Source organism: Anarrhichthys ocellatus, unplaced genomic scaffold (genome assembly GCF_004355925.1).
Source record: "Anarrhichthys ocellatus isolate YVR2014 unplaced genomic scaffold, GSC_Weel_1.0 scaffold15, whole genome shotgun sequence".
Taxonomy (NCBI): domain Eukaryota; kingdom Metazoa; phylum Chordata; class Actinopteri; order Perciformes; family Anarhichadidae; genus Anarrhichthys; species Anarrhichthys ocellatus.
In genome coordinates this window covers 288,078-312,782 of record NW_022280045.1, presented here as the reverse complement: position 1 = coordinate 312,782, position 24,705 = coordinate 288,078, and the positions used below count along the sequence as shown (strand labels likewise).

At 42.4% G+C, this 24,705-nt stretch overlaps 1 protein-coding gene across 4 annotated transcripts in view; it reads left to right on the top strand.

The window, feature by feature from the left end:
- The first annotated feature begins 395 nt into the window (after positions 1–395).
- ctnnd2b (catenin (cadherin-associated protein), delta 2b) overlaps positions 396–24,705 on the top strand; it is a 147,933-nt gene continuing 123,623 nt past the window's right edge. For all 4 annotated transcript variants that reach the window (XM_031854786.1, XM_031854782.1, XM_031854787.1 and 1 more), the window contains exon 1: positions 396–734. The gene's annotated coding sequence lies outside the window, so the exon portion shown is untranslated. The remainder of the gene's footprint in view (positions 735–24,705) is intronic.

Genomic DNA, 24,705 nt, shown 5'->3' with positions numbered 1-24,705 from the left:
TTACAGAGGCCTGAAGGCTAAAGGTGAATTGTTAATATACCTTTTAAAAAAACAAATATTTCTTCCAGTAATAACAAAACCATTGATACTTTGACATTATTTCTGTCTAAAAAAAATGTATAACTAATTGGGATTTTTATTTGTGTCCTGTTGTACCTGCAGCAGCATGTAACCTATCGGTGCTTTCCATTTTCCAGCTGCCGCCTCCCTGTGGCATTAATCACCCCCCATACAGTAGTTCCTCTTGTCTCCGGTGGGTGTCGCTGCTGACACTGGTACCCAAATCGTCTGTTAGTCTGTCTGGCAGGGGATGGGGGGAGTTGTATTGTGAACGAGAGAGAGATAGGGAGGGGGAGATAGAGAGAGAGAGAGAGAGAGAGAGAGAGAGAGAGAGAGAGAGAGAGAGCACCTCCGCGGCTCTTCCTGCCGCCTCGCCTCTCCTCTCCTGTGCGCAGCGCTCCGGCTCAGCCGCTCCTTCCTTCCTCATTTCCTCTCCACACACAGCTGGCTCTCTCTCCTCTCGGATGCTGGCTCTGCCTTATCCTCTCGCACACCGCGCTGGAACCCCCCCTCCCCCTCCCCTCCCCCCCGAAAAGAATATATATACTACGGAGGGGCGGAATGACTGACTGACCTGTTTTGCATGGTCTGAATTTCGGGAAATTCGCACGGCCGGAAAGGAGGGGAGTCCAGAGGGGAGAAATAAAGGAGCCCCCGAGGGAATCTATTTTACAGTAAGCAGGTGCAATGTCATTCCGGTTTCCTCATCAGGCTCGTCTCACACCTCCCGTCTGTTCAAAATGCTTGGGAAAAAAAAAATTGCTAGAATGTGACAGCCTGCTGGGAATATGTCTGGCTGTTGTTGTATTTTGGTCGAAGTGTGTGCCAGATGTTTTTATTTGTGCTATTATGTGTCCGTTTATTCCGAGGCGTGGTGTGGATCGTGTTATTTGTTTTTATTTTGTATTGTTATTATGATGTGCTAAAGGGCTGTGCATGCGCTCGCATTGGTCGTGGATTGAAAATGGAACCCCCCCCCACACACACACACACACAATTTGATCAAGACTCGCCATTCATCCGTCCATCCATCCGTCCATGTGAGTGTGTGTGGGGGTCGGCTGATCGCTTTCGGGCTGACCCGAATGGGAGCGACATTCGCGCAATCGTCACAGGTGACAGCGGCGCATCGTGGCCGGCCGCACCGCCTTTGTGTCGCCTTTACGGGGCGATCCGATGAGAAAAATATCTGCCCCCCCCACACCTCTTCAGCCAGCATCACCAGGCGTGTTGAGCTGGATGAACAGCACCATTTGCTGCCCTAGTGTGCTCCTGCTCCGGCCTGCCTGATTATACCTCGATCCGCTCCATGTTGATCAGCTCCGGGCTGTTTCTGTCTCCCCCCCGCAGCAGAGTAATTCATCTTATTCAACACATTGCCAGGATGACTATGTTTCAGCAGAGAGCATCATAATGTTTGCTCGTGTTAATTATGTGTGTGCATTTCTGCTCTGTGACCTGGCAGAGGTTGGGGGGGGGGGGGGGGTTGCTCGTGCTTATACTGCATCGGTCCCTGCACATTGCCTTTTTGTCACAGTGGGTTTGCATGGCAGTTTATGATGGCCTCGTTTCAAAGTTAACTCCGTTGTTTCCTCTAAAGGTGGCTGTAGCGTTGGAGATCACAGATCACTCCCAAGATAGAAGGGCTGCCCAGCCCCAATATCCAGTTCATAGTGATGGACATTGAGGGGTTGGGGGGGAAAGCCAGATAGATGCTTGTGATTAGACAGAGCAGATTGTGTCTGGCAGTGAAACGGCTTATTCACTTGGTTACTAGCAGGCTGCTTATTTCGTATTGACCAGTGTGCCTGTACGGCATGTCGTATGGCAGATGTTTTCCATTAGGGTTTGAGAGGGGAAGCGCGACAAAGATCAATGGATATATGGCGGCGCGCACATGAGCTTGGTAGCGATGGTGCTGTGTTCATGTGTGTTGAGGTGAATAGTGGAGAACTGATGCTTGTTTAATCTCTGCATCCTGTGGGGGAAATATGCAACCGCCCACTTGACCAATGGAGAGTCCCGCAGTTCACATTTAACACTAGAACCTATCAAACCAGAATGGATCAGTCGTCAAGTGGTAGCGCTCATATTATTTAGCTGCTGTGTTTGTGGTTGACCCTTCACTTAAAGCAATGGTTCCCAACACTTTTGGCTTTTGACCCTTCAAAGGAATAGCTCAACATTTCCAGAAATGTGCTTATTTGCTCCCTTGTTAGTGTTGGATGAGGAGATTGATACCGCTCTCGTATTTGTACGCTAAATACAGCCGGTTAGCTTAGCTTAGCATACACTCTGAAAGTAGGGGGAAGCTACCTGGGATCAACCAAAGGTATCAAAATCAACCCTGTATATTGTGTTTGTTTATTCTGCATGAACACCAAAGTGTACAAAGCGGTTAAGCAGTAGCTTTTATGCAGGATTATTTCTTGTTCTGGTGCACTGACTTCCTGGAGTCTTGGCAACAGTCTTGGCAACATCCACAAGTTGACAGCTTCCTATTTAAAGGACAGACAAGTGGTTTCTAACTTCTCATCATACTCAACACATTTCCCAAACTGTTAAACTTCTGCTTTAAATCGAAGCATTTACTCGTGACCTCATGTCACATGTTGCATGGGTTCTGAGTCGAGTGATGTCACCTTCTCAGGTTTATTTATTTGAATAGTTTTTAAGAGACCCAAAGAGGTAAAACTATGCTGTGTTTCCGAATAAAAAAGTAAAGGTAAGAAAAAAAGTCTAAATATAAACATCTCACGACCGCTCACGTTGATCTTGTGACCCCTCGCTGGGTTTGCGACCTTCTTGTTGGGAACCACTGATATACATCCAATGATCCTAAGCAGATATCAATATCAGTGATTTACTACAATCTCTTTTCTCGGGGCACAAACATGATCACAGTTTCATTTCCTTGTCTCCAGTATTCATTAGGGCTGCCAGAATGCACACCAAAAAGCTTGAGTCAACTGACTGCTACAAGCTAGATTAGCAACATCTCGAAGCGGAGCTGTAAACACTTAACACACGCACAGGTGAAGCTGCCAGCCGGTGTTCTCGTCACACAACATTTAACTGATCAAAGAGCTTCTCTTCCCAAATGTTGCTGCATGTGTTTTCCGTCACACACTAAGCAGCGTTACAGGAAGCCAGGAGTCTTCAGAGTGCATTCACCTGCTACTCTGGGGTACAATAGAGTACCTCCCTCCCCATTCCCATCTCCCACCCCTCATTCCTCTCTCCATTTCTATGCAGCAACCTCCGGTTCTGAAAAGTAAAGCAGATGCACAAGTGTCTTATACTTGCATTATTTCTAATGGCCAGCAGGGGGCAAAAATAAGTCAGATTGTATGGAAGTCTATGAGAAAACTTGCCTACTACTTCTCACTTGATTTATTACCTCAGTAAACATTTTAAACATGAGTTTATGGTCTCAATCTCTAGTTTCAAGTCTTCTTCAATACAGCATGATGTTCATTTATTATGGTCCCTTTTTCAGTAAAATAGACGATAAAGCATGGTGATGCCGTAGGGCGTGGCTTCCTTGTGATTGACAGGTCGCAACCACGGCATTGCCCGTGTTTTCGTCTTACAATCTTAACCCTTTCACAGTGTGTTTTCAGTTCAAGAACGTTAAATTGTTACATTTTGGTCGCCTAAAAATGTCTAGTTTGTTTGTACTTGGCTCCGCCCTCTTGTGTCACTTCTGGTTGCCAAAAAAAACAAGATGACAAAGGCCAAAATGCTGAACTCAAGGCTTCAAAATTGTAGTCCACAAACCAATGGGTGACATCACGGTGACTGCGTCCACTTCTTATATACAGTCTATGCTCATTGACAAAGACTCATGGTGCATGGGGGAGTGACCCCCTTACATCCCCGGTGAAACGAGTGAGAAGAGATGCACTTGGCCGTGGTTCAGAGAGGTGTTAAGGGTGTGTTATGTTCCTTTTTCCAAAGACTCAACAGGCTTTATTAAGTTTTTATATTGAGAAGATGATAACCTCTCGCCGAGACAGATCCGAGACATGATTTACTGCCCCCGCACAACATCAACAATTGATTATATCAATTTGGACAACACATTTAATTCAGCTCACAATACTTTAATATAGAGTGGATGGAGAAAATAATGAAAACATTCAAGAACATTTTGAAGGATTTCTCAGGTTTATCACAGTTTGGGCTTGTAGGTTTGGCCACAATTTCTATTGGTTATGATAACAAATTACTCGGCCAAATACTGATGTATTACTGGCCAAATATCTGTGTTTTGGGAACGTATGTCGTCAGAATATTGGTTAGGTTTATTTGGATGTAAAACTGAAAGTGATTGCACCTGTGTCAGTCCGTCATTGCACGTGGGTGTGCACAGTGTTATTATTAGAAATATAAATGACGGCCAAAACTATGAAAGATAGATCCTAAAATGCCCTTTAAGCTTGTAATAACCTAATTACAATGACTGATTCAAAGGTCAATCATAATTAGGTTGCTTGCCAGCGAGTAGTATTTGTCATTGCATCTAAAGAGTGATGTGACAACTAACACAAAACCTGAAGCTGTTAGAAGGCGCATCATTCCAAAAGCTGCTAAATAATTCAATGCCTCAAGGAGTACAATGTGAAAAATCCAGAACAAACTGCCGTGAGAAAGAGCAGTAGTTGAGACTAGCCATATAGGGTGGGGGGGGGGTGACAAATACCTAATTAGTATGAGACATCATATGACCCACTTTTGTAGAAGCATTAGCATGCTTTAGCAACTTCAAAGTTCAAGTTGTTTTTCACGAGTGGTCATGTTATTTAATTTCCCCCCTGAAGACTGTTTGTAAGATTATATAGAAGAAGAAGATGTCATTAACTGGGGAATTGTTGATGGTGGTCCTAATATAAGTACAACTGCTAATAAATGTGTAATAATATTTCATACGTAACATAATTATGTCCATGGCCTAAAGTGGTTAGTAGTGCTACAATTATGGATAATAATATAATAGTAATACCAGTGATAACTATTAGTATGCACAATTGTATTTTTTGCGAGCACAATCACAGTGAGACCGCCGGTTGTTTCCTGGTCAACAACCTCTTTATTCCTTCAAACATTCAGAGCAGAAACACAGTAGGAGATGCAAGAAGCAGGGCAAGTCGCTGACATTATGGCCCACGTTCACTGGCGAGGAATTATAATAATAAAATGAGTTTATGTAGCACTTTAAAAAACAACATCATTATGAATTGCAGAAAAAAAAATACATAATAATAACTCTAAAAGTGGGTTAGTAATGACATACCAGCAGAAAATAACATATTGGCAACCAATATGGAATCAGCTGGTGGTATTATTGCTGTCCTATTTCAAAGTTATCTACCTTGTCTTACATTTTCAAGCCAGGTGTTACCTTATAGTTTAAGGCCTTTCGTTTCAGTCATTTCAGTGCAGGCTAATATTGCACAGTGGGTTTTAGTGCAAGCTCACTGCACATATACTGCTCAGTACCTCAAGTCCCTCAGAATATGCTTTCAGTTCCATTCCTGTTTTATTGCCATTTAATTACATTTCCTCCCCAATGTCAATGGCAGATTAACGTATTTGCATTCTACTGTTTTATCTAAACTTAAGTTGTTGTTTTGTTAGATCTCCAATCAAGGTTCAAGATAGGTTGTTGAAACAACCTCCCTTTGAGACTAAAGAGAAGTTGTATACACATCTGCCACCGTGTTTATGTAGTCACATTAAAGTCCTCCTATTCTATTTGTGACTAACAGTGACTAATGTTTTCAGCTGGTGTTCCCTTCTGTGCACGTCATGGTATTCTCTATCAAAAAGCACAAGAGATGCATCGATAATCGGCTGTCAATCGAAACCCTCTGATTTTCAGCTAAATGGCCATGACAGGTGTTCCTTTGTTATCTTGTATTTTTGAGTTTTTGTTAAGAAACCTGAATAAATACAGGTGTGTCTAGGAGATGCTTTTACAGCAATATAAAATAGATATTAGAGAGGAAGGTATGGCCTGTCAAACTTCCTAACACTAGCTCTATGCAGCTTATAATAAATTATTAAAACTATTAATGATTTTTATTTTCATTACAGCATGTACGTATTTAAATAAAAATACAATTGTTTATATCCTGTGTTTTTATGCAGATAACCACTATAGATGACAATAAAGTAAAAGAATAACATTTAGATGGTTTACACCGACTTCGGAACAGTTGAAATGATTTTTCGGGATGTTGGTCAAAAAAGTTAGTCCGGAACCTTGCTGTAAATTACAGTTCACTCGACAGAAAATCGGAATCGGCAGGTCAGACTTTAAAAAAATCAGAAATTGGCCAGGAAAATTGGTGCATCTCGACTGTGTACCCAACCCTGATGCCAAGTCAAAAGTGTCAGTACTTGATGATTCTGCAAAACCCTGGATTACTCTCAATGACAGAGACTTTAAAAAACGTTTATCTTCCTAAAATATCTGCGCATGGCATTTACAGTATGGTTAAAGCTAGGGAAACATCCTGGTTATGGCAAATAAACAATGGTTAAGGTTTAGGTAACGTTAGGCAGCTAAAGCACATGGTTAAAGTTAGGAAAGGATTACTACTTCCTGCATTCACAAATAGAGAACACGGTTAACTTCACGAACCAGGTGAAGAACTAATCCTAAGTGCATGTAATAAAGTCAATAGAGGTCGAACAGGGCCAGTGTTGACCCACGTTGTACACACAGTATATTATTATCTATAGCACTGATCAGGTGCAAAAATCAGGTGACGGAGTGACCACCAACCATTTCCCCTCTCTCTGCAGCCTTGTGGGTCCGGCTGGTTCACTAATGCATGCTGACAAATAACAGCTGCACTTTGCTTCCCTATCTCAGGCACTGAGTGGTTTTCCTTCTTCTCCGCTGCCCTAAGAGGAGAGGCGAGCGGAGCGGGAGTTGTGGAGAGGGTAATGGTTGTTTGTCGGACGCATCATTTTGTCACTCGAGTTTCGTTCATTTCGCTCGATGGTTGAGTGTGCACTTTGCAGCCGAAAAACTCTCCACGCAAAAATTCGCTTTGCACCTTTATTTACCACAGCGCATACTTGGTTGTGTGTTGAAAAGACACTTGAGTGAAAGTGCGACCGTGCCCGTGTCACTCTGCTCTAGTTGAATGGTGTCATTTAGTTCAATTTAGTAATCAAAAAAAATACATGGAATAAGGCTCAAACTGCTTAGCCAAAAGAGCCCCACGCTGTTTTTTTAATCACTGCAGCACATTGGCAAATTAATGAGCAATGGGTACGTGAGAGGCATCTTTCATCTCTGTGGTAAACCAAGTTCGGGCCAGGGCTGTCATTGTTTCAGTCAGTCCGCCATCCTCTCGGTATCTGGCAAAACTCAGACCCCGCGCGTCCCTCCGCACCAAGGGAGACAGCACTACTCCTCCTAATCCACCTCTCACAGCATTGCTCACCCAATCAATCCCCTGCGGAGTTGGATGTTGCCAAGTTGTGGTTTCCATGGCAACAGTGGCTCTGGGTTTGCTGTGATGTCAGCCAGGTGCGGCGTGGCAGTTTGGGCTCTAACAAGGCCGACCCTTGTTGGGGGGGATAACGAGCAAGACTCTGCTGTCATGGCGATGGCCCTCTCCGTGTATGAGGGGAGGTCAGCGAGGGGCGACTCCCAATTAGCTTGGAGTGTGCGGGGGAGAGGGTGAGTGTGCTGAGTGGGTGGGTTGGCTGTGGCACGGGAAAGTTTTCCCCCTTCAGGTTTGTCACCGTATGTTTGTGTGGACAAATGCTCATTTCTACAAACGTGTGACAAATATTAAAAACACAATCACATGTGTGGCATATATAGTGAATGGCCATTGAAGGTTTATTTAACAATGACAAAACTGGTACGGGCTGGGTCGTTACATTTTCGAACACATTCTCAACTCGTCAAATACAGACGCTTGGTCAGGCGACACACAACTTTGAGTTACTATGAGTAACTCAGCCACTTTCATTTTCTCCAATTAGCTCTCACGGTAATACAGGTAGGAGACCCCTGTTTCAGGGTATATACACCTTTGTATGCTCACGCCCATAGACTATATAAGAAGTGGACATGGTCATCGTGACGTCACCCATTGGTTTGTGGATGGCTGTTATGAAGCTTCGCCATCTTGGAAAATGGCCGTTGACATGTTGTTGTTTTTTTAACCGATGATTAGAAGTTACCATATTTGGAATGCGGAAGAATGAGGTAGTGACGCCGGATACGGCTCTGGTAGCAGCAGCGACCTGTCAATCACAGTAAGCCCGCCCTAAAGCATACCCTGCTTTATGGTCTATTTGACTCTAAATGGACCATAATTTACTAAATGAACATCATGCTGTATTGAAGAAGAATTGAAACTAGTGAATGAGACCATGAACTCATGTTTACAATGTTTACTGAGGGAATAAATCAAGAGAGAAGTTCATACAATCAGACTTGCTTTTGCAACCGCTGGAGTCGCCCCCTGCTGGTCAATAGACAAAATGCAAGTTTTAGGAGACTTCCGCATTGGCTTCACTCAGCAGAACAGGAGGTTTTTAACTCCTCACGCGCTGTCCTTTACTTACCCCTCATGATTTCAGTAGGCTGAACAGGACAAACAATACTTACCAGAGCTTTCAGACCTATTCACCTGCTCACTCAGTCTTTTTCACTGAAAAAGCCGATTGTCCTTTTATTTTCTATGCTCAAAGGAAGTGTGACTTTGCATGCCCTTGTCTTTTTTGCATCTGTGTGTGTTTGTGTTTTTAAATGGGTGGGCGTTGGAGGAGTGGCTGCAGCCCGATAGAGGCTCTTTATTCTCAGATGCCTTCAGCGTGCAGTATATGAACTATTATGTGTAAGTGGGCCTCACATACTTACAAATGAGCTTCGTATCCATAATCCTGCGGAGAGAAAGTCATTATGTCCTGCTGAGCTTTTTGTGACCTGTGAAGTTTATTGTGGCAGTGAAAACACCCATTCATCAATTATCACCTTGATGAGAGCAATTCTCACTCTTCTTTATTCTACTGCCCATGTTCTTTGGCTATGGCACAGGATGAATTCATACAGATTCTTTGTCACCGATGGTGGCAGAGAGAATTTTCATCTGTGTGTGAAGTTAATAGTTTTGCTGAGGGCAGTTTTTAGCCCACATATGAATTTTTTTCAAGCTTTTGTCCTTTTTGTGTGCAGCTAATAAAAAAAATATTGGTGATCAACGTCTAAGATTTGCTTCAACTTTTCCCAGCAATGGAAATTAGTGAAAGTGTTATTTTCCCTGCGCAGAACCACCCCAAGCACCCATAGCGCCATTGTTTAGTTATTTTATACTGTTTGTTGTTTGTTCTTACATGGCGCTTTTGTGTGCAGTCTGTTGCAGACGGCATGGTATCAATGTAATCTTTGCTTCAGGCTGTGTCCTTGACTGTTTACTGATCAAAATCATTGCCATTTTTAGAAAACTAAATATGACCTGAAGTGGACATTTCATGTGAGGAAATGAATCCTCGACCAATTAAATTTAAAAATGGCAAAAAGAGAGGAAAAGGGGAACATCTTTTCTATTTCTAAGTCAGTTTTTATATCATAAGCATTTTTTAAACTTTAAAAAGGGCATTTTGGTGCCCCGAGCCCTCATTATTTTCTGACCCTTTGCAAGCATTTGCTTGCTTGCAGGTTCTGTATGAGTGGGTTTTGGTGTGTGTGTGTACGCGTGCAGTAGAGGAAGTGGCGTTAGGCCAGCGTAGCCCAGCATTGTCTGGCTTTAATGCCTCTTCATTCACTGTACTCACATCAGTGCCAGCATCCTTACAGCCACTAATCTCCTCTTTATCTTTAAGGTTTGCTCAGCACTTTGGTGTCCCATTCAGACGGGTGCAAACCAAAGATTTTAGGCAGCAAAGCGGCACTCCCAGTTGACTGCTCCACTATGTCCATTAGTCGTCATTGTAGTTTGGACTGGAGCAATACTGTAGTATTAAAGCATCTAGCAACAAATCTACCGACTTTTTGGGCCGACCATAACTCCTCTCAGTTGAAGGGAATTGGTAATCTTTCTCAGTGAATGTGCTTTAATGTGGGGGATGGAAGCAGCAAGTTCAGTCAACATCGTGAATGACTTTTGTTTGTTATCCTACATGATTTCATTTGACTACTATTGAGTTTTTATATGATGACAAACTGCACATCCAGGATGAGTTTATTGTGGATCTTCTCAGTCAATACAACAGCCGACATAAAAACAGTCTGGAAATAAGAGTTAGATTAGGTTCATATTGATTAGATGATAGAATGTCAATATAATATAGCGCGTCAGAGTCAGTTAAGTTTAGTCTTGCGTATATGGAAATAGTTACAATGTGACGTCACTGATATGTTAATTAGCATGTAATGTAATTTAGCGTCTTTTCGAGCAGGCTTTAGCTTTTCATTGAAAATAGCTGGCAACGACTCCCCTGAGTTTTCAGGGAGCACTGCCAGAAGGTTAAAAATCCTATTTGTCCGATACTGTGGTTTATGACCATCTACCTGTAATTCTAATGACATTGTCATTAGCCTGTACATTATGTTTTTACTAGTTAGAGGTTGTCTAAATGGAATTCAGACCATATATTGTGCCTCCACATGGCTCTCACCATAGAGACAGCTGAGCCAGCAGCTAGAAGCTAACGGTGCTAATTTAGCAAGGTTGACAGAGCTAACCGTGTTTACTTGGGGGGGGGTTGCAACATCGGCGGTGTGTACGGCATTATCAGTGGTAACCACCATATAACACAGAGCAGAAGAGCGGCTATTAGCTTGCTAGTGAGGCACAACAGACTCAAGCTTCTCTTTGTTACCTAGCCAGATGGGCTAGGTAACAAAGAGAAGCTTGGATTACAACACACATACACACACACACAGGAAGAGCGACATCATTCTCTGTGTAGGCAGACATTAGCCTGCTCCAATATATATTTATATAGCAAACAGTTGTTTGCTACTGTATTTATGCCCTGAATCCCGTATATAGAATTTATAACAAATGTTAGCATGTTAGCATGCTGTAGACACATCCTTTTTGCCAGTGAAAGGTCACTGCGCTTTATTGTCGCACATGTCTAGAAACACAAATGTGTTCCGTCTAACTTACCAGCCTGAGTCATCCTTCATTCACATTTTTGTCACCTCAATAGCCAGAGTGAGGTCATGAGTGTGCAAACACTGGGACCTTTTGTGCTTGAAGAAGATATGAGTCAACAGCCACAGCAATAAAAGACCTGTCGAGGCTTTTCCCTCCTCAAAGCAAACAATCTTTTTCTATCCAGGATAAAGACAGCAGCACTCGTTGATTACGTTGTTTGTTTTTCTCTCCTAGAAATTAAGTCATATGCAAAAACATTAACAGAACTAATTAAGTGGAAAGGTCTTGCTATGAGATATTTAGATACAAAATAAGCAATGCAAGAAAAGGAATATGTCATTTCCAGTCGCCGCCTGTGAAAGAACTCCTCGGCCCATGCTGTTTGTGCCCTGCTCTGGATTTAAGACTAGTTAAAAAGGAGTGCTGTCGTGGATCCGCCTGGCTCGGGCTGCACACAGACACACACACACACACACACACACACACACACTGATGCAATCAATAGAAACCCACCGGAAAGTCAACGTTTAGTGAATGAGCTCATGAACGCTTTTGTTCAAATTCACCTTTTTCTATCAGTTGTGTTTACATTTGCTGTCACACCACATGATTATACAGTCACAAAATTCAATAACATGTCGTAAAACTGCGCATTAGAAAAGTCATTAGAGGACCTGGAATTGTTATATTTTCATCTATTTCCTCTGGGTCATAGAAAAGATTGATTTGAATCAGCTTTGATTTCAGAATGAAAACAGGACATTTATACTTCGGAAATAGAACGAGATGGAAACACAATTAATCCAAAGATTTTTGTGCTTTTTTAAACTGTTGTGATTCAGCCTTCGGACACTCTCTGTCCGCAGTGTTGGACTTATTTCGGGTGTTTTATTCTCAGACACAGTCACACACTGCCTCCTTGAAGACGGGCTTGGAACCCCAGAATGAGCTTCTGAACACAGCTCAAATTAAATATTTTCCCTCAGACCTTCACTCTTTGACTAATAAGGATTTGTCAGTTTGAGCTTCGCGTCTCATTGATGACTAAGTATTGTGTCTGACTGAGAGAAGAGACTTTGCAGTTTTATTGGCTAAGGGTCAAATCCCTTGGAGATTTTTCCCTCAGCTGGCTAACATACTGCTCTCCATGTGTTCAAGTATGCAAGTCAGAGCTGAGAATTCCTTATGTGCACTTTACTCAGCTGCTGTAGTAAAATATCAGTGTGTCCTTACTTATCTACGCCTTCGGGCTAAGTTAATGAATCTCATTGATTTGTTGCAGTGAAATAACCCAGCGTCCTTAGTTAACTCGCTTTCAGCTTAATTAATGGGGGGCATTGATCAGACTGTGATAAGCTGGATGTATGCGTGTTAGACCTTTCTAGGCCTGGATGTGTTTCCCACTTTCCTCTTTACGCCTCTTACATTAATATTCATTCATGTTTTGATCACCAAACAACTCCACATTACTTATTTTGCATTTCCAGGCATTTGAGTGCTGTATGCAAGCATGCTCACAATGACAACGCTAACACATAATGATTACCATGTACGCCGTCTTTGCTGATTAACTAAGTACAGCTGTAAGTACGTAAATGTCTTTTCCAAATTGAATGGCAATCAATCCATTAGCTGTCCAGACATTTCACGTCAATGGCAAATGTCAACCTCATGGTGGCGCTAGAGGAAAAGTCAGGGGACCAACAAAGTCATTTCGATCAGGAGAGACAAGTGAATGATTAGTAGTTAACATTTATTATGACAGATGCTGCGTTAATGAGTTACACAGAAGTTCTTTGGCGCTTGAACTCAACGAGGAGATTTGTGATCGAGTTGTGATTGCCCTGAGTGGCAACAATATAAATCCCCCCGTGGAGTCCAGACACTGGTGGTGATGGTGGCTGATGAGGTTGATAGAATGATGAGTTGATGAATCTGCAAAGATTGGGCGGAGATGGGGAGGTGGAGGGTTGCGCAACAGCAGCTTGACCGAACTGAAGGTAGAGAGACAATCATATTTAAAGACAGCAGCCAGATGAGAGGCTAACGATGTCCTTGAGTCGTTGTGCTATTGGCTAGAGAGACCAGCTGATCTAGACAGCTGATATGATTGACAGCCAGGAAATAATGAGTGTGCCTGCATGAGGAGTGATGGCAGATGTATGGTAAATAAGCTATGGGCTTAGGCATGCGAGAGTATAGTCTTCCTGTCTGAACTTACGCTAGAGCTTCATTAGGATGCATCCTCTGAGCACCGTGAATGTATGTATATAAATTTCAGGTCAATCCATCGGACAGCTGTTCAGATATTTGAGTGTGGACCAAAGTGGTGGGCCAAATGAACGTCCTGGTTTGTCCAGGATTGTCCTGGTTTCAAGCTGGGTGTCCCGAGTCCGGACAAATATCTGTAAAACACTCAAACGTCCCATTTTTTATCTCAAGTAAAATAGTAATAATGTCATGCATGTTTAATCATGTTCTGTCCCAATTATTAACTCAATATAAAACAACATAAGCACTTCAACACCGATTTGTCTTGGTATGTGTCAATCTATCAATGTGTTGTTGTCAAGGCTGTTGCCATGACGCTTGCGGCTCTTTCTGACAGAACCAGTACGGTTAGCTGTCATGACGAAGACGAAGTCTGTCTTTTCTAAAGAGCTCCGGGTGGCTTACTCCTTCCTTCGTATTGGACCATGTAATAAAAACGCTCACGCACACGCACAGTGGAAACGTCAATATGGAAGAACTTATTAAGATGGCCAGATATCAATATATAATACCTGGCACAGAATGTGTCACAGTCGGCCATTTAGCCGGCAGCTGCTTGTGCACATTTAACCTGAACCGATAACCTCTTCCCCAATCCTGCCGGTGGGCAGATGGGTTTTAAGGCTTTAAAGAGGACTATATAAAGAAGTTCACTGTACATTATTGCTTTTCATGTAAAAAATCTGAAAAAACTTGATGTGGCTGAACATGCCTGACACTTTCTTTCAAGATAGAGAAAGCGCACACTTCAGGCACAGTTTGCCATCATTTTGTCCATCCGCTAAAGAGGAATTGCGCCCAATTTTTTTTTAGAATGCACATTATGTCAGGGCAATGGCATCGGACAGGCCGGTTCCGCGTTCGTGAGCATGCAAGCTCCCCCCATAGTGAGAAGCTGAATAAGTCTCCCGCCATCAGGTTTTCTTTTTTTATAACTCGCAGAGCCAAGCAGATGCTCCGGGGGGAACCGCTGGTCTGCGGCTTTGTGTTGTCGCTTTGTGGCGTTTTAAAACCCGTCTGCGGCTTGGCACTGTTTTTGTACAAACTGCTAAAAATGTATCAGCGCTGCCGGGGAACGCAACAGCACGTCCTGTTCTGCCGAAGACAAATGATGAAAAGAAGCCTATAGTCAAAGTGGGTGCATGCAGCTTAAAGAGACGTTCCAGTTATGTGACGTTGTGTTTAGATGACGCTTTGACCTGTGAGTTGGAATCAAAAAGAGGCTGAGAATCTCACTAGAAATGAGTAACCACTGCTTTTGCTAAATCCAAAGGGGTTGAAGAGCTAAATGTATGTATCTACGGATGAATATTTGGGTTATGCATTTAATATTTTAACCCAGCCCTTATTTTCCGTGAAATGAGAGAAGAGTATTTATTATTTATAGGTCATCCAGTTCAATACAACTGGCTACCTCAATATACAGTACATGGCACTAAATCATAGTGCAAGTTAAACATTGTGATGTTACGGACCTTTGCATGAGGGAATGCTCTCTAACTCCCTCGCTGAATTTTAATTGAATACCCCCGACAGCATAGAAAGGGACCACTTCTGCAGTTTAAAAGAAATATGCTGAGTGCATCTGGACGGCTCTTTAGTTCTTGACATTTCATTTTTTTTTCTCACAGTGTCCTGACTTGCGTCACGCCGCCCAAACCACAGTCAGCTCAGCTGGCGCTGTTCTCATGCTTGGAATGGTAGCCGAGGGCTGACCCACCCCTCTTTGATGCTGCCTTCCAAAAGCGATTTCTTCAGCGATGTCATTTCTTCTGAGAAAAGCCCTTCAAAGTCAGCCTGATGTACAGTATTATGCATGGCGCTACACTAGCTAACCGGTGTGCTAGTAGTGGTGCTCTGGGATGGTGATGGTGATTCTCGCAGTGCTGAGAATGGGAGGCCTTTGTGCTGTGTGGCTCTATGGCCTCAATGTGTTCTCTTTAAGCTCTATCCTTGTGCAAACACAGTACAGAGAGACATACTGTATTTCATTTTTGACTCAGTTTAATTCTTTGGTACAGAAAACTACTTATTTTTTCAATTTGGTAACTTCACGACTGCGTAGCTGTAGAGATGTAAAGATATCACAAGGAGACTGCATTTTGAGATCATCTACCCAAATGTATTTCATATACAAGATGCAGCCCTTATTTAAGATTTCATGTTTTCTGTATTCCAAGTTCTGTGATTGTATAGAAGGCTGCATGCAAAATAATCTTTGAATGATTTTAAGATTTCAACACAACAAGAGATGAATTGTAAAAGAAAATAATTATGATGCCAATATTTCTAAATCATTTTTTGCCATGCCAGGAAGTGCAGTTAGTGACAGTGTGGGCTCCATGTTAGCTCTGACAGCTTAGCGGAGCAGCAGTGGGTGAGGGGACAAAGTATCTTCGTATTATTTTCCTTTTTTACATAGGAAGTGAAGAGGACTAGTACACAAGGTCATTAGCAGCAGCAATGTTGCGTGCATTATGCTGTTAACAGAGAGGACATTATGCTAACAGTCCTGCAAGAGGTCAGGGGTCCAATGGAGCATTGGATCATTCCTGCTGCTAAGCAACACAAGTAAACTATCTAATTAGCTAGCATGATGTATAAAAGGGGTAAAGGTGAAGAAATAAAACAAAAGAAATATAATGACTTTTTTGCTTATAACGAGACACGGGTATGAAACATGGAGAGTAAGATCATAAATCTTTATTGATTCTGCCATTTCAAAGACTTTATTGTTGGGATGCATCTAGGCCCTATTCTAGGGTATGAACCTGTGCTTTTACAAGAAGTAGACTCCCACTGCAGATACAACCCTGCCCTAATTATTTACTTCACCAATGAGCACGTAAAGCGAACCCGCAGGAGTTTGGTTCTAAAAAAACACTGGCAGCTTTTGCTCCCGACAAAACACCACCGTGTGTACGAATCAGTCGACTTTGAAGTGTCTCAGCCGGCGACTTTCATTCCTGCATCCTCTCGCTCACAAAGAGCTTTGTCACGATGAGGAGTCCTCTGTCGCCGAGCAGTTTGAATTCCTTTGCGGGTGGAGGAGGGCAGAGCGAGTTTTAATTTGTCTTTGCGCTGTGTTTATCGCCGCCGTTGTAACCTGTAATTATACCGTGTGGAGGAACTGCACGAGAAACGTGGCTCACCCAGAGGATCCGTGGAAAAGCATGTATAATTCATGATGTTGATCGTATTTTTAGCCGCTCCGGCTTGTTGTTTAGAGACAGAGACGTAGCGTCAAACGGGGGGCTACTTTGTAATGAAGATGAGGATCTGCTCCTTGAGTGAACACTTTGTTTTCCTCCTCTTGTAACTTCCGTCCGCTGCCCGCTGGGAGGTTGAGCCTTTCTGTTTCTCTCAGGTTCCCCCTTCTATATTTTCAAAGGTAAGAAAATCAACATCGGCCCCCGAGTTAATGCCATTCCTTATTCTTATTCAACTGATGTTTTTCTTTCAAGCGAACACACTGAGCTCTGCAGCACTTTCAAAGCAGTGCCATTCCAGCAAGTGCCATTACACCACATGAAAAATTGAACGTCTTAAGCTCTGGATTGCCCACATTTCCCTGTTCGTTAGAGTGGCATAATTTATTGGGGACAGCTGGGAGTGCCTTCTTTCATTTTAAATTGGAAAAGACTGGCTACATGATGTTTCGAGTCATGAGAAGCGAACCTTTAAGAGCACTAATCAGAAGTCTGCTCAGTAAATGCGAAACGATTCCCTTTGCTGTTGAAGACTTTGTTCCTGTGAAAGGTCGATACCAGTGCGTGTGTCTCTGAATTGGATTTCGTCATTTCATCGAACGCAGTCGGAAACTATTGACCTCTCTATATCTCTTCCTTCCTCTCAGTGTGTGTGTGAGAGTGTGTTCACCAATAAGAGCACGTTAGTGGTGACCTGCAGTATAGACGTCAGTTGTGTGAAGGTCTCTCCCCCTGGCCTGAGGTCATCCCGGGTTGCTTCCCCTGTTGTTGCCCCATCAACGAGCCAGCAGAGGTCTCAGCCAATCACAAGCTCTTTGGACTCTGACCATGACTTGTTTCTTAAACTAGGGTTTAGGCCCTGCACGGCAGGGCCAGTGTCATTTTTGACAGGGATCCGTAAAATTCAACAAGATTCTTCAACTTTAAATCTAAAGTGCTATAAGAAAATAGCTTTTAAAGCTTTTAAAAACGCCCATTCTGATTCTGCATCCACTATAAACTCCCGGGCACACCAGGAATTTAAAACGACCACATTTGTATTTCAATTAATTTCAATGGAATCGGTGCGATCCGGGCAGAGCTGGATTGCAGCTGCATTCTGTGGACATTAGGAGTTGCTGAGGTCACTGACGTTGGGGGATTGGGTCACATTTGGAGTTCCAGTCGGTGACATGAAGAGAGACGGTGTGAAAATGATTTCTTTATGGACTTGGCTTTGTGCACACAGCGGCATCGTGATGGTGAGCTTTGGGGCCGGGCGATTAATCCAATTCTATTCTCATTCACGATTTTGGCTTCCAGCAAGATAATCGAGATAAAACGATTATCCTGCCGCATTCCGTTTTGCAAGGATGTTCTCGTTTTGTCTCATCCCATAACTCCAGTGTTCCCTGTTCCTTTAGAGCGGTGTACATTCGCCCGGCTCGGTGGGACAGGGTAGGCCGCTCCCCAGCACTGGCGGGCCCTTGCCGAGCACATTTTACATTTGACTTCATGGTGGTGCACCGCAAATGGCTCTACGTCGCCTTGAAAAGTTGGCTTACAACTCCAGCCGTGAACTTTAGAGCATTCCTCATCAGGACCAGGCCACTTCCCAGGCCTGAGGATTTGGGATGGGTCCCCTCGCTCGCTGCACGAATGTCAGCTGGAGTGGACGATGTCGGCAACCCACCCAGATCTGTCTTAAAACACAGAGCCGTCTCGTTAGCCATAGTTTTGTGGCTGTGACTTTTTTAGCCTTGTCATAGCTTTTCATAGCTACATAAACGTGTTTGATGTGTACCAAATCGATTCCTCTAACATTTTGTTTGCTTTTACCAGATCCATTCTGTTTCCCCCCCAAAAAATGTATTGTGATCTCAATATAATATAAGAGATATGATAGAGCAGCCCGACTGTCCTTCCTCAAACTGGTGCCACAGTTGGAAGCACAATGTTGTCTAATTTAAAATACCATTGTGTGCTGCAGCAACATAAATCCCCTAATTGTAGGCCTAAAAACATCCCCGTACTAAAAAAACAAATGCACTGTCAACGTACTTTTGGCCTAATAGTATATATATATATATATATATATATATATATATATATATATATATATCCATTACCAACCACTGATTGTTCTTGCACGCTCATTTCATTTATGTCAGTCAGCTCTTGCTGATGTGCATTATCTTGAGCTATTCCGTAATGGGTTTTGGTATTCAGCTAAATGAACACAGAGCAGTCAGAGAGTGATGATTAGATAAACTGCAGGAGGTCCTCTCAGTCATTAACTCTAACGCCAGTGATATGTGATATGTGATTATTACCTTTACATCCAGGTCTCTTTTTTATTCTTTAATAGGTTATTCCAAGTTTCCCACAGTAAAAGACTGACCTTGGAAGAACTTAAATATCACGCCCAGATTCATCAATATGCCTCAGCTCTCTCAGACCCGGGATCAACACACATCCCAGGGATCAACCTGCGGCGGAGATTTGCGTTGATACGGCAGCAGTTTGGAAATTATTGCCTCAGGATTTCTTTCCTTGACAGGATCATGAGTAAAAAATGACTCGAAATATGCAGACTTTTCAGTTGGATGATGACCACCAGATTAACGCCTAAAAAACCTTGTGAATTTGATTTCCAAGTGTGGAAAAAGTGTGTATCACAAGACAAGGAGAGGCTTGCTGTGTGTGTGTGTGAAAGAGATAGAACGGGCGATTGAAGGAAATGTGAAAGAAAGGGAAATTACTTTATTTGTGCTTTATTCCATTGTTTAGAAAGTGAGCAAACAAATAAAGGAAAATTCAGGGAGACTTATAAAAACATCTCTCTTCACAAGAAGCAGATGAAGGAAGAACACCTTTCCACCCCTGCTTCTACAATCCCCATATCTTGCACATCTCATCTCATATGAATCTAGTAATCAATACCAATACCAGTGAAATTCCACCATTCTAGATAACCATTTCCATAGCAAGGTAAAAAACAATAAGAAAACAATAAATCCCATGTACTTAACATATACTCCTCTATTACCGTTTGCATACAGATTTTTGCAAATTTACTATTAATGCCAGCACAATAAGCTGTAAACACATCATTGTCTGTATTATCACGTTTTAAAGTTGATGGCAAACGTGTTAGCACGGCTTAGTTACACATTGAGCCGACACAGCAAACAACAGAAGTGTTTGTGTCCACCTGATGATTGTAGGTCCAATATTCACTCTCTTTTAGCTCTGTGTTGCTCTCTATTAACTGCTGAGGAAAAAATTTGTCCATTAAATGCTCCGCTATGTTCTCCAGCTAGTAACCAGCTGTGTCCGTCTGCTGTTTGGTGCTGAGCTGGTAGCTTGTAGTGTGTTTTGCTGCTGGACACGAGGTTGATGAGTGTCCATAGTGCCTGTAGGTTCATCAAGTTCATCAATACAAGCGCCCCCTTTAAACCGGTATTTCAAAAATTTTGAGATTCTGCGCTATTTTTCCTTCCATAACACTCTTTCAGACTATGTAGTGAACTATATAGTGTTTATTTAACCACACTTTGTGTATTTGCATCTGTAGATTTCTCCTAAAATTCACCAAAAGTCAGCATTAAATAATACCTCCTTTGAATATTTAAAGCTACTACAAGGAATTAATTTGGTGTTGATTTTGGCGGTCCCTGTGGACAGAAGCGGTAGTGTGTCCGAGCACCAGATTCCCTTTACAAAAACCTTTCATTTAACTGCAGCAGGGTCTGATAGCTGCCCCGCTGAGTCCTGGTTTTGGTTCTCCCGTGCCTCCCGTCCATCCTTCTTGCCATGTTTTTATTCCTAAAAACAGAAAATGTTTTTCTCAATTGTTAGTATTTTCTGATTTATGGAGTGATAAAAAGAGATGTTCAAAATCCCCTCTGTAAAAATCTTTGACTCTAATATGTCAACAAAATGAAACAAGAATTTTGAACCTGGCTTAATCCAATGTTCAGATTCTGGAAATGTGCACATATTTCATGAAATATTGCCTAATTATCATATTTAAACATATAATTTCAGAAAACTTGGAATACAAAAAAATATTGTCTTAATGTAGGTATTCAAATTGGGAAGTTTCATGGTGGTATCTGCTAGTTAAAATGTTTACCCTGGTAGCCTGGGGCGTATCCCCTTCACTACCCCCTTCCAGAAGCTTTCCTGCTAAATCAGACCCAACTTCACACAATCCAGCATATACTGCAGTGTTGAAGCAGGAAGAAGATATCACTCTTCATCTGAATGGTCTCATTGGTTTTAATAAAATCCCTGCTGCGAATCTGATTATGGAGACATTACTGATTACTTTGGAAGCCATCGGTACAGTATTGTAATGATGGACAAACTGTTAGAAAATGACACAGTCCTTCAGCGTGTATATAATAGTATATTCCAGTTTAGCCGCTAGCTGCTATGGTGATTGTGTTCACTCAACTACATGTTGTAACCATCACCAAGGAGAAGGAAACATGGGCAACCTTTTGCACTCCCGCACACATATCACTGATTGAGGCAAGCACTGTGGTGACAAGCTGTTTTCTTATTTCATTTGAGTCAACAGACTGACTCAATGTGCCGAGGTGAAGCTTCGCTGGCTGTAATGACACAGTCCCGATGGCAGAGTGGCATATGCCCAGTGCGTGTGTGTAAACTGATATCTAAGCATATTGACAGAGAGGCTAAAGAGTGACAAGTGAGGGGTAGCTGTGTGCTTTTTTTTCTACATCTGTACATATGCTGGGTGCCTGCTTGTAGGCTATACTGTGTGTTGAATCATTATGTAATACTGATGAGCAAAAGAAGGCATCAAAACATCCATTTGGAATTGTGGGATATTACTTTAGTTGGACTGTAAATTGCAATGAATTCATTATATAATGTCCGTACAAGTTCCATAATATACAAAGTGGTCAAAACAATCACCGAAATTATCTGAAGGTTGTTCGAAGTTGATTCAAATAACTCAGTAGTAAACAAACCACAAGTACTTAGAGCTTATGGGGATATCAACATGAGATGTTGTGTTTGTGCCAAACACTGCATGAATCAAAAAAGTAATTAGTTTAAAATGTTCAATATCCCATGAAGGAAACCCCCACTTTCAGCTCACAACCTCCAGTGCTGAGAAGCCAAAGTGCCAAAAACTACGGTTCCTCAAATGGCCACTTGAGACTTGCTCCAAAAGAGAGTCAATCTCAATACAGCTCCGTGTTAAAATGTCCAACTTTACAGCCGAAATAGACATGTTTACAGCCTGATACAAAAAATGTTTTGGTAATATCTGTCTCTAATATCACTATTTGTGTTAACTGTACGGTGGGGGGGATTTTTATATTACTCACCAGTTTAAATTACAGTAGAACTTGAACTAGTTTGGCATGGCTGCTGTGAGTGACAGGTGCGTGGCTTCTCAGGTCGCTCACCCGGGCCCACCTCAGCTCCACTGACGCTCCACCTCTTTGCCCATTTTTAGATTAATGCTGTGTTGTTAGTGCCAAGATGGACGATGGCCAAAGCTGCCCACTTTGAGCATCACAATGGCTCTTCAGAAACCTATGGATGACGTCAAGGAGACTACATCCATATTTGATAGTCTGTGCTCATTATACCCAGTCTGGGAACCCATTGGCAATTGGTCTGATGTGTATAACCCTCTTGGGAAGGTGGCTACATTTTCTGGGTTTGGGTGTAGCCAGCGGATATACTGTACAGACTTCCTTTTCCGTGCGCTGCTCGTTGTTTACATTCTTATTAGCAACTTTGGATGTGAAACTGGAGTTGAGAGGGGACGTGTACTACTGGTCGGTTACACAAGTAGCCAGTTAGCTCAATTAAAATCAGAAAAAAGCTAAATCACTCTCCAACCATAGCAGGTGGGTTCCAAGATTGTATTTCAGCCAATGTGTTCCACCTCTGTTGCTGTCCACTCGGACTGTTTACCGGCATTCTACCAAAGCCTGCTCAAATATGATTGGTCAATACTAAACTACACTCATTGGAATAAATGTCATGTTAGGTATAGCAAAAGCTGACAGATGTCTTTTCAAAGTAAAAGAGGTTTGGGAAATGTGACAATGAGTGCCAAGTGCTGTACAAATATACCTCTAAAGTGTGATTACACTGGTTTCCATCAAGTGGTTTCATTTCCAAATATCGAAAATGTCCACATATCGTCTATCATGGCATTGTGATGAGTTTTCTACCTCTGTGCTGTAGCCGGTAGAGACGGAGAGAGACGGCGTTTGTTGCGGCTTCATTTTAGGTGGGACAGTAAATCTTGTTTTGCATGGGATTCAAGATTTTGTGGTGCTATCTGTTCTGTTCCTTGTGTTGACAAGATCTGAGGACACGTTTGAAAGAACCTTAAAAGCGGTTTTCTATAAAAAATGTAAAAAATAATTTTTATGTATGCACTGAATGGTTCTTTTGACTGAAAGATTTTGTGAGGCATTGGTTAGCTCCAGAGAAGGCCTCTGAAATCACCATCAATCTGATTCTATATTCACTGATTTGGTCCGACTTGACTGGCGAGCATTTCTGTGAGCTCAAAAAGCTACGATCAGAGTACGATACATCTGTTATATTCTTGTTTTGTCTTAAACTTCATTCTTTGGTCTACTTCTCTTTTTCTACCGAGTAGAGACAGCAACTAGAAAGTTGCTTCTTCCATATTTCCCAGCGCTCTGAATCTACTTTTAAATCGGTCCACCAAATCCCTCAAATTCATTGCCAATCTTTCTTCTTTGCGGGAACTGCATTGTTCCGATGGCCCCAATAGTCCGAAAAAACGTTCCTTTGGATTAGCCAATTTATCCCGAAAACAAATGTCCAAAACGCCTTCAAAAGTCCACTATCGGTTGAACCTCTAATCACTACAATTTCTCAATTCTAAGATGGATCGCGATTCCGACGTAAACGATTCCGCATCAATGCAGTGAGAGAACATCATCGGAAGTTTGGTTTCATTTTAGCTCAATGTGAGATTTTGCTGTCATTTGAACTGTCAGTCACGCTAGTTTCTCTCCCCTCTCTCTCCTTTTTACTGAGTAGTAAGCGGAGCTTATACACACAGTGCCCCGGAGCAGAGAGACGACACTCTGCAGTGGGCTAACTGGTTGCTCTTTCTACCAATATTAGCTGCTCTGTTTCAAACAATGTTGGGCTCAAAAAAATTTGCATGCATGCTCAAATGTAACCGTGGTGTTTGTTAACCACGTCAGAGATGCAGTGACTTGAACCAAGCAAGAGTAGAAAAGATAGAAAACGCTCGTTCATGCAGTGTAAAATGCCATAAGCATTCAGAAACCGCCGTACAATGTGAAAACCTTATTTTTGTAGATTGCAGCGCAACATCTAACGCACTGCAGAAGGATTTATGTTAAGTTGTTGTAATGTTTACGTGCTAAGGGGGCTCACACAGATATACAGTAGGTATTGAAAATACATTAGATTATGGACTGTTGAAGACTGATTTTTGAAAGCATTTTTTTAAATAAAAAGGGAGGACAGATTCATCAAGACTCCATGTATAAAATTAAGGATGCGATGCATCGAGATGCACGGATAATCGTTGCACGTTTCGAACCGTTGATGGGTGAATTGTAACCAAATCAAAATTGTGAGCCCAGTGAAGATTCACACCTCTTAATCACAAGTCAACAATAGCGTGTGGGAGGTGATTCAGCGGTCTGGACCCAGGCTAGTCTACACTAGGCCTACGTCAGTGGGGGCCACATGCTGTGGCTTTCTCCGAGTTGTTGTTCATTCTGGGCAGGGAGCTGTCCCAGGTTACCCGCCGTGACCCCTGCAGGTGTCTTTTTGCGGCAATTCACTTCTTGCTCTTTTTGTGTGATACTCCACTAGATGACAAAACTGTAATCGCTTCTGATTGAAGTTTTGGATTAAATATAGTTCAGTTCTCCGTTGTCATGCGTTAATGATGTGGTTGTCACAGGTTAAATCAGACACATTAGCTCCGGTGTTTGTTTCGCCAAGAGCGCCAAGTGACAGCTTCTTTT